At 43.5% G+C, this 10,851-nt stretch overlaps 1 long non-coding RNA gene across 1 annotated transcript in view; it reads right to left on the reverse strand.

Moving 5' to 3' along the window:
• LOC310764375 overlaps nt 1-6,116 on the reverse strand; it is a 55,844-nt gene extending 49,728 nt beyond the window's left edge. Inside the window, exons 1-2 of the long non-coding RNA XR_014549128.1 lie at nt 6,038-6,116; nt 4,151-4,261 (exon numbers count right to left, since the gene is read on the reverse strand). This is a non-coding gene — a long non-coding RNA (uncharacterized lncRNA). The remainder of the gene's footprint in view (nt 1-4,150; nt 4,262-6,037) is intronic.
• Nucleotides 6,117-10,851: the final 4,735 nt, after the last annotated feature.

Consider the following 10,851-nt stretch of genomic DNA (forward strand, 5'->3'; position numbering starts at 1 on the left):
GAGGTAGTGGTGGGGGAAGGCAGGAACCCCCGGACCTTCGAGGCCCAGGACCCAGTGTACGCAAAGAATTTTGGGGCAGGCCCAGCATGGGTACCCGCCACAGTCACCAGGGTCACTGGTCCCGTGTCGTACGAGGTGCTAACGGATGGGGGGCAATGCTGGCGCCGCCACTGCGACCAGATACGGCGACGATTCCCGGGAGAAAACCAGGAGGAGGAAAGGTCAGAGGAGTCCCAAGGGAACAGAGGGGCAGTGAGGCCCATAGAGCAGGAGGGGCCAGCAGGAGAGGCAGAATCAGTAAATACAGAGAGGACCCGCGAAGCCAAAAGGACACCGGAACCAGAACCACGACTGAGCGAGCCGGTTGCACCAGACCAGACAGGCCCATCACAGCCAGCATCCTTGGAACATGAGCCAGAACCTGAACCCCGGACCAGGGAACACCCCAGGCCGCAACGCACACGTAGGCCACCGGCGTACCTCGAGGACTATGAATGCGACCTCCCGGGCAGGACTGGAACTTAGAGGGGAGGGGTGTTATGTACTGAGTTGAATAGGATCCAAACTGCAGCAGTCTGATTGGTCCTAGAACAATAGGATTCAGAATGCAGCAGTCAGATTGGTCCTAGAACAATGCAGCAATATGATTGGTTGGCAGGAACCACCCAATCATGCTCCAGATAGAAGTGAATCCACAACCTGATTGGCTTACAGTAGAATTCCGGAATTAGCCAATCATGTGCAGCCCATTGTGTAAATAATGTATATAAAGCAGATACCTTGAGGGGACTTTCATTCATTCCTCCTCACCACTATGAGCTGAATAAAGAGCATGAAATCACTTTGCGACTCTGAGTATATTTCATTTGCCATACTGGCTATCAACTTTCAGCAGTGTCTCCAGTTTTTACCCTAGTGGGCTTACTGATGGTGAGCAGCAGGACCACCTCCACAATAGCAGCAGGTAATTTTCTGCCAATTTCCCTATGGAGACACCCACTGCTACATAAAACCAAGCAGGGGGAAATGGATGAGCAGGGTGGGGGTGGGGTAGCTAGAACAAAGCATCAACAACTGCCTGAGGATGCCAGCCCTGCATATCCTCACAGCACCTATTCACAGGGCACCTCCTGAGAAGCCAATCTCCTGATTTGCTTGCACAAAAGTTATAGGATGTCCACTCTTTGCTTGAGCATCTGTTCTGATTTGTTTGTGGGGAGGTTACACAACAACGAGCATTCATTCTGTGTTGTTTGATGGGAGGTTGGATGTCTTCCAGTCAGTGATAATGATAATTATCCCACACTTTTTAGTGCATTTCCCTGTTGCTTCCCTAACCACAAAGAGACATTTTTCAAAAGTGGATTTGTTGCCCCAGAACGCTTTGATCCACTTTAATTGCACAAACCTCAATTTCTAATAAGCGGCTGCATATCTCTCACAAAACAGTGGCAGTCTGTAGGCAGCCACAATCATCCTTGCTTCCCTGTCTCTACATATACCGCACAATCCACACAGAGTGATGAGATGGCAACAAAATCCACACACAACACTGATATTACAATTTCTCAGCAACACTGCTTTGCAGCATCCCTCACTTACAAGTTATAAGAGACCGGGGTTGGGGGGGGCAGGCAGAGTGGTGTCCTGAGAACTAAGTTCTGTTAACAAAACAACTTTGGGGGGAAGATCTCCAACAATAGTTGTGATCACTGACCTGCCTCCCATGCATTTGCTACTGTTGTTCTGTGGCAGCCATACCCGTTGCAATAAAGACTTTGATTGAAGAGCTTGCCAGATGGACTCCCTGCAACCTGAGCCCTATTTAATGACTCTTCATATCTCTCATTGAGAATCCTTACCCTAGTTAATCAATAACACCTTTTTCCTCTCTGTGGGCCTCTTTCCAATCTTTTTTGGGTGGTCCCTCTGAATCATCCTAATGAAACTTATCAGTCCACTAATACCGTAAGTCACAAGCACACACTGATTTCTTGTCATGCTTGCTCATGTGTGTTTCTGAAAATGTTTCCTCTCCCTGTGTATGATGCTTGTGACTGGGAGACCGAGCAAGCAAGATGTGCTTGGCAAGACGGCTTTCTAGCTGAGACTGCTCCTTCCAACAACACAGTGATGATGGGCCACCAGGGTGTCAAGCTTTCAGCAGAGCATGGTGCCAGGCAAGGGAAGCTGCAGGGAAGCAGGACTGAGGCTAGGCAGACCAGGTACCAAAACCAAATACTGTACAGCAGGGGTGTCAAACTCAAATTCATCGGGGGCCGAATCAGCAGTTTGGTCACCCTCAAAGGGCCGGTTGTATCTGTAGGACTATGGCATGCGCTCAATATAAAAACAAGTGGAGGTTTCCTGAATGCATGTAAAGTGGAGGTTTCCTGTATAGAACGGCCGGCGCCGCTAGAGGGCAGACGTTCTCTGGCTTGTAGGCTGCCGCGCATGCGCTGAAGAGGCGGCTTTCTTGTGTCAAAAAAAAAAAGCGAGAATAAAAGGTGAAGGCTGGCGGCCGGCGGCGGCTACACGGGCCACATGATGAGGTCTGGCGGGCCGGATTCGGCCCGCGGGCCTTGTGTTTGACACCCGTGCTGTACAGTAAAGCTCTTTTTACCAAGAGGTCCGAACAGAGCTTTCAGAATAATATGACCTAGGAGATTGTGCTGAAATCACATTATTTTGGTTACAGTGTATCATGCTTTGCATATTTTGACAAGGAATGCATTGAAAGTGTCAGGAGTCAGGGTATAACCAAGGTTTATCAACAGAGGAATGCGGAAGAGAATTAGATGGGATACAAGTAGGGTAGCCAGATGGGGAAAAAAGAGAATGGGAATCATTTGCTTGCATGACAAGCAACAGCTGCTGAAATTCCCTTTTTAAAAAACATTTAAAAATTAAAAATTAATTAAAATTCTTTTTTCTACACAACCGTTCAAAAGTGCAGGAGGCCTGTCCCCTTTTTCACTTGAGCACTCTAGGTCAGGGCTCTGCGGAGACTCAGGCGGGAGTTCCAGATTGGCTCTACCAATGTGTCCACTGTGCAGCCCTGACCTCGCTACCACCTAGCCTCTCCCCACTCCTCTTCCTGGCAAGTGATAGGGACAGTCTTGCTAGGAAACTATTGCTACAGCCCCACCAACACCAAGTGAGCCATTTCTACCGAATAGTGTGGCAAGGCAATGAGGCGCGGGGTGGGCTGGACAATAAGGTCTCATACCAAGCCAAGTTTTGCTTTTACAATAATTGTTTTCCAAGACTAATTGCTGGGGAGCAAGGAATGAGTGACTGTGCATGTCTGTTGTTTGTATGCATTTGTGTGCATGTACATGTGTGGTATGGGCTTTATGTATGCATGGGAGTATGTGGGGGGGTTATGTGGGGGTTTGGCCATCAAGCTAGTGGCCATTGGAGCCCTTTAATCTTTCTTGGGAAGGGGTGGCAGATGCCCATGACGATTCAAGACAAAGATCAGGCACCAGTACAAGCCTTTTATTTTAGTTCTATGAATTTCAGAGTGGAACATTCCTTCTTCAGGAGCTTCAAAAGCTCACAAGTTCTTTAAACTTAGAGACACCTTGTTCTTAAAACCTGAACTTAAGAACCACTTTTGGGAAAGTGGGAAGGCAACATTTTATTTTCTCCATGTCTATAGAAGAATCTCTTTGTTGTTGTTGTTTAGTCATTTAGTCGTGTCCGACTCTTCGTGACCCCATGGACCAGAGCACGCCAGGCACTCCTGTCTTCCACTGTCTCCCGCAGTTTGGTCAAACTCATGCTGGTAGCTTCAAGAACACTGTCCAACCATCTCATCCTCTGTCGTCCCCTTCTCCTTGTGCCCTCCATCTTTCCCAAAATCTCTACATAGAGCTAAATGAGTCTTGAACTTCAGAGACTGATCTCCTCTTTGTCTTGATTCTTTGTGGTGCTTTTTTAAAATACTGTTTTACCCATGACTCTTCCCCAGAATTCCACATGTGCCCACAGGCCTAACACAGTTGGCAACCCCTACTCTAAGCCAAATAGAGAACAACCAGTTTATAACCCAGAACAAAATATAAAACGCCAGAAACAGCTCACTTTAGGCAAGGAAAAGACAGAACCTTGTTGAATATTATTAAACAGATATTGAGCTACAAACATTTTGGCCAGGTAGTGGTCAGAGTGCTGGACTAGGACCTGGGAAACCAGACTTCAAATCCCCATTCCACCATGAAGCTCATTGGGTGACTTTGGGTGACAGCTTCTCAGCCTAACCGAAATGGGGAGTGAGAAAACCATGTGTGCCACCTTGAATTCTTTGGAGGAATGGTGGGATGTAAATGCAACAAACAATAAATAAAATAAACTTCAATTTCGCCCACATTAAATGGTTGATCTAATAATCCAGACTGCGTGACCAGAGTTCTTGTAACGGGCTAGAAGCAGAAAGCCCTATGTACCTTCTTAACACTTCCCATCTTCAAAATCTTGCCATGCTAGTATTAGAATATCTGTGATCAGTTGCATCCACATGCATGTCAAGACATGGAAGAAAAGGACGTCAACACCTGTTCAGTCTGAGCTAAGCGGTGCGCTTCCCAGCAACACCTTTAGAAACATTGGTCTCCTCTTTCCCAGGGGAAATTCCTATCAGGGAGTGCACAGGTGTTCAGAAGCAGAGCATGGCTCCTGAGTAAACAAGCATCTGTGCCAGCAGCAGACCTCAGCAGGATCAGCACCTGGGACCAGGGATTTACCTAGCATGTTTGTGCATGAGGGACTGGGGAGAGAAGAGACAAACAGGAAGATTTTTTTAAGGTGTGGCTCAAGGTTTTTCTAAGAGACATTTCCTCTGCAAATTCTCCCAGCAAGGAAAAGAAAGCCCAGCTCCCTTGCCTTATTTTTGTCCCATGCTGAGGTTAGAGCATTGCGTGCTAGTGTCCTAGGAACTCAGTGGCCTTGTTGATACTCATCCGAATATGAGAGAAAGATCACTAGCCTTGATGAACTGGTGGCAGTATTTCCTAAGGCATGAGTTGCCAGGCTTTTTAGGTCAAGGGGCACATAAGACACCCCCCTAATTTTTGACATTATTCTTTAGGGGGAAAACCTAGACTTATACACAGAAAAATATGATGTGTATTTGAGTAAGTTCCATGATCACTGCCTGGTCAGTTCTCTTCCCCCTCCCCCTGTGCTTGTGCTTGCTCTCTCTCTCTCTCTCTCTCTCTCTCTCTCTCTCTCTCTCTCTCTCTCATACACACACACACACACACAGAGAGAGGGGGGGCAGGCAGGCAGGCAGGCAGACAGACAGACATAGTTCGCTTTCTCAAGGAATCTGAATGAATCTGACCTTTAAAACCACATAGAGCTCAAAGAGGGAATTGGAAACTACTATTTGTGGGGCAGCGGGTACCACCCTCCCCACCTCACAATTAAGGGAGCAATGGGGCGGGGGGTTGGGGGGCTCAGAGGTTTTGTGGGTCTGAAGGGAAGCCATCAAGAGCACCATTGTGCACATGGGTGCCATGTTAGTGACCCATGCTCTAGGGTTATGAAGACAGCTTTGTTTTGATGAAACCTGTAAGGTAGATCTGTAAACCAGCAAATTCAGTGAGGCAATTCCCCACCCAACATGATGTGGCTCTTGCAGAGAACCTGGTAACATCGATGAAAGCCTGGTTTCCTAAAGAGTTGGTATTTAATTTGGATTTCTGACTGCTTTCCATGCTCTTTCATTGTCTGCCTTGTTTAATGGTAACTGACATGGCCATATGGCCAGCTACATACCTGCAATCCAAACATCAACCCAGATTCAGTCATGCCCAAGTGGAAGTGATTTGTTATGGGCAAGAAGTAACGCTCAAGAAGTGTATGAGCTGCTCCTTATGTGTAACCATTTGTGGGGCCTGTCCTAAATTCTAATCATAGGCCTTCATGATGTGAAAGACAATGCATCTCCACATGACTCATCAAATTATTGCACCAGAAAAATTCAACATAATTAAGGTTGCTCCCTCTTTTCCTGATACTAGCTCTGTACCTTGAACAGCTTCATACAGGAAAACCTTCATATGCTGAATAGCTGTCCATCCTCCAGTTGTTAAAGGCACAGCAGACCTGCCAGGAACAAAGGAGGCAACCCTCAATTCCCATAGCAGTAGACCAGTAACATTCAAAATAGTCAAGGGGCATAAACTAACTCTGTTTTGTAATATGCCAAATTCATAACACAGTGAATTTCCGAAACAAGGAGTGAAGCAACCACTTTGGTCAAGGCTTCCCATCTCTCATGGATGGTGGACCTACACCTTACAATTTGCCTAACGAAGGTGAAAGTAGCATTTGCTTATTTTGCAAAAGAGATGCAGGGCTTCACCTCTTGTGTTCTTTGACTTCCTAGCGACTCCATAGTGAAATGCTGTTTGTTTATATCTCCAAGGCCAATATCCTACTCCGGTGCCAACAGAAGCACTTGGCAAGAATCTGCATGCCTTCTGGTCTATGCCTTCTCCTTGCTACCTTCTCCTTGCTACCTTCTCATCCCTCATTCCCACTTGATGTCTTCCATCTTCATCTCCTGAGCCATCTGGCATAGCATCTTAGTCTGAATCATGGTTCATTTTACCTAACACAGGGGGGCTTGCCCCATCTAACAAGGTGCTACAGTGTTCTTAGCAATGAACAGCAGCAACATTCATTATCTGCCATGCCTCTTAACATCTGCACAGTATGTGTGCGTGCATGCATGCATTTTTTCCTGCATACCTACAGGGGAGGGAGACCACTTCCTAGTCTGCCCAACCCTACCCCAAATTTGACTCCCAAGCTTCTCTGTGCAAAAGTGTGCATTTCACTAAGAAAATGTTAAAGCATACACATATATGGTACTTCCCCTTTTCTCCAGAACTTTATCTGTGTACTTTTGGTGCTCATGCAGTTCTTTTGCTGATTGTTCAGAGTTCAGGAGCTCTGTCCATAACCAAGATAAAATTTGTGGAATTTGGTCCATATTTTAAGCAAAGGTGGAATTGTGCATCGGAGCAAATATCAACAAGACCCACCTTCGGTTTCAGAAATATGTCTATTGGGGCTTCTAAGAGCACAGGAAGCTGCCTTATACTGAGCCAGGCCATTGGTCCATCTAGTTTGGGATTGTCTATATAGACTGGAAGCTGCTCTAAAAAGTTTCATACAGGAGAATTTTCTATAGCTGAACTGGGATCCTCTGACCCTGACAAGTGAGTAAAGATAATAACCAAGCAGAGAAAGAGAAAATCGCCACTGCCTCATTGTTTCACCTCTGTCTTCCCAACTACTGCTCTGATTCCCTCTTCTCCTTCTAAGCCAGTGAGGAAAGGGTGTGTAGGCGTAGTGTTCCATGGATGAGACAGGTGAGCTGGCAGCAAGCTGGTTGGCTACAGAACCAGACTTTTGTAGAATGGGGAGCTGGCAGAAAGAGATGTGCAGGACCCCAGCCTCCGTAAAAGCTGTCTCCAAATCCCATTGCTGAGCTTGTCGTCTCACTCAGCCTCATAATTGCACCTCAGAACTGAATTTATTTTATATTCTGCAACATTTGAAAGTATTCTTCCAATGGGTGTGCCACAGAATACCATCAGCGTAAGTCTCAATAAAAGTTTTATAAGGTGTTTTGATGGTATTTAACAGAGAGGCATCTCAACCAGATGTATAATATGGCAAGCCGTCTATGCTGAGGATGCAAGATGCCCATATTTTCATGAATCGTCCTAAAATAAGGAATTTTCAGACAAGTAGTACTAAAGAATTTGAAGTAATCAGAGGACATGTTTTACCAATGAACCCATTGATATTTTTGTTTGCTATATTAAAGATGCAGTACCAGCAGATGATAGACAGATGGTCCTTTACTTACTGAGGGCAGCACATATAACTATTGCTTATTACAGGAATAAAACTTTGTTGAAAAATTGACTTTTCCAAATCACTGGTGTAACAAAGGATAAGAAAATGCAAATTCTTACACTGTGTTGGGAATACTTTGAGCTCTTCAACTCTGAATTTAGTAAAGTGGGATATTAGGGGGGAGGTTTAGCTGACTGGCTTAACTGTATTTTAAATCATTGTTGGTACACTCTTTTAAAAATTAAACAATAAAAAAATTAAACAAGCCAACAAAAAAACCCTTGGCTTCACATCATAGTTTGTTACCAGAAGGCAAACCACAGTTAGTCTGCTGGACTGGGTTGAGAAATTCAAACCAAACTGCAGTTACACTTTGGCTAAACCAACCAAAGTATTGTGCACAAACCAGGTGAATCAGAGAAAACACTTAGCGAAAAGGAATGAATATGGATAACTATGAGACTTGAGTTATAGATGTATACATGCAATGACACAGCAACTGCCTACTGACATCAGGAAGTCCCCACCACTATATTCTTTTGGCACTTGCTTAAAACATTTTTGTTTAGGCAAGCCCATTCAGACATGTAGAAGTTATATGTGTTTTTAGCGACTGTTGATTTTAGTCATCTTTTGAATGGAATACTTGTTTTTAACTGTTTTTAATCAAGAATCTTAGTTTCTTTTTTACTTTTTTCCAAACCACTTAGAGAGGTTTTTTTTACAATCAAGTAGAACAGCACGTAAAGTTTGTAGAATAAATAATAAATAATGCCAATCCACACCAATATCTTGAGTACAGAAGTATTTAATTGAATAGCAAGATACGACTGACATCACAAGAAACAAACTGTGGTCATTCTCACTCTCTAAACAAATACAAAGAAGAAAAGAAAATGTTATTAATTGTAGTATTAGGGATATTCCTAGTCTAATATTATTACTTAGTCACTAATAACAACAATAAAGATCTGCATGGCCTCAATTAAGCAACTTGGGGAAGAAAATTTTAAAAGGAATTGGATAGGTAGACTAATCTTAAACTGTCAAATTTTGGAAGAATATTGACCATTAAAATGATTTATTTATTTTTTACAAATGATTATTATCATTGCTGTAAGAAAGACCTGTCAAAGTACGGCAAGGGATGTTTTACACATTCCTTTGAAGGAGGGAAAACGAACACATCAGTTTTAATGTTAAAAGAGTTGACCTTGTAGTTCCATATACACCTTTATTCAAAGTGCAAAACCACTACTGTCAGGTACAACTTTTAAGGCTATAAATTTATAATCAGACTTTCGGGCAGTGTACATGGTACATCCAAGTTGCCCTGTTTAAATCATTCCTCCATCAGATTCATAGCTCTAAAAATCCAATCCCTTCTTAGCAGATTTATTATGCAAGTATAGCAACATAGTATAATATAGTAACACAGGTGAAAAAACACAGATTTGTTTACAATCATTCTGCACAGCACGGGTTATTATTCTGCGGAGAAATAACTGGTCACATGGAATTGACTTCTCTTAACCTCCAGCTGCTAAAATCACATTAAGAGACTTTAAAAATGCATAAAATACTTTCACAATATTATTTTTCCATGGAAACAATTTCTACTAATACCACTAGAATGAATATAAAAGGAAACAATGCAGAAAAGAAGGCGCACTCGTAAAATCACCTAAAGGAATTCTCACCTATTTTCATAGGTTGCAGTCTTAAGTACATTTATCTGGCAGCAAACCATATTAAAACATATGAGGCTTACTTAAAGTACACAGGCATAGGCTTGTGATGTAAATATGATTACCCAGTACTAATTACGCTTATTCAGAAGCAATCCCATTGATTTCAATAAGACTGACTACTGCATGTGTTCCCTTACTAGGAAATAAGTCTAATTCCATTAAGTGGGAATTGCTTTCAAGAACATAGGTAAAGGGCCCAATTCTATGTATGCTCACTTATTTATAAAGCTTGGAAGACAGACAGCCTATTCACACTAACCTTTATGTGCCACTCCAGTTGAATTCAATGGAACTTATGTGCAAGTAAACAATTTTGGCTCTAGGTGTCATGTTTGTGCCCAGATATAATTTAGGAATAATTCAACCAGCCAGTAAAAGTCTGTTTAAATTTGCGTATCAAGGACTTGGTCCAGCCAAAACTAAGCACTTTTAAGTCCCATGTTTGTTAGCCCCATATAGGATGAAGTTGGCTACTGGTTCCCACTTCCAAATTCCTTATTCACAACAAAGCCGTATCAGAACCTGAATAAGGAACTCCAGTTCATATGCCCCTTCACCCCAATGTAACCTTAATAATTAAATGTACAGCACACTTTCAACCTTCAACAGCCCTGGGCCAAAACTGCAAATTTACAGTTCCCTGAGAAGGAGGATTGATTGTTAAACCACTCTGAGAATTGCAGCTCCGCAAGGGGAACAAGTCTCCTAATGCTGCTCAGCACCCTTAAGAAACTACATTTCCCAGGATTCTTTGAGGAAAGCCATGCTGACTGTTTAAAGTGGTATGATACTGCTTTAAATGCCTGGTGCAGATGAGGCCTAAGCTTTGGAGAAAACCAAATCATACCCATCCCACGTCATCAAATCATCCTCCACTGGGAATTAGTAGCCTACCTCAGCCTCACTAGGACCCCTCTTTCTCAATTTGCATGAGAGTAGCTGTTGTTGCTTCTTTAAAAAAATAAATAGAAGCCCTAATGCTCGGAGCTTTCTCCTGTTTTAAAAAGTTTTGGAAGCGAATGCCTGCGTATTTCTTGCTCAGCTCATCGGGTGAGGCTGTCGTGATTCTGCCATTGTTTCCCCCCCTTTTGTTCTTGACAGTTTGCGGCTCCTGCAGCCACCTTTCTTTCCAGCACTTGCTTCAAACTGGAGCAGTCCTTTTAAATCACCCTTGCTGCTTTCTTTACATTTCCTCCACCCACAGGTGATGATGCAGTCT

The sequence above is a fragment of the Podarcis filfolensis genome (genome assembly GCF_964270895.1).
Source record: "Podarcis filfolensis genome assembly, chromosome: 6".
NCBI lineage: Eukaryota > Metazoa > Chordata > Lepidosauria > Squamata > Lacertidae > Podarcis > Podarcis filfolensis.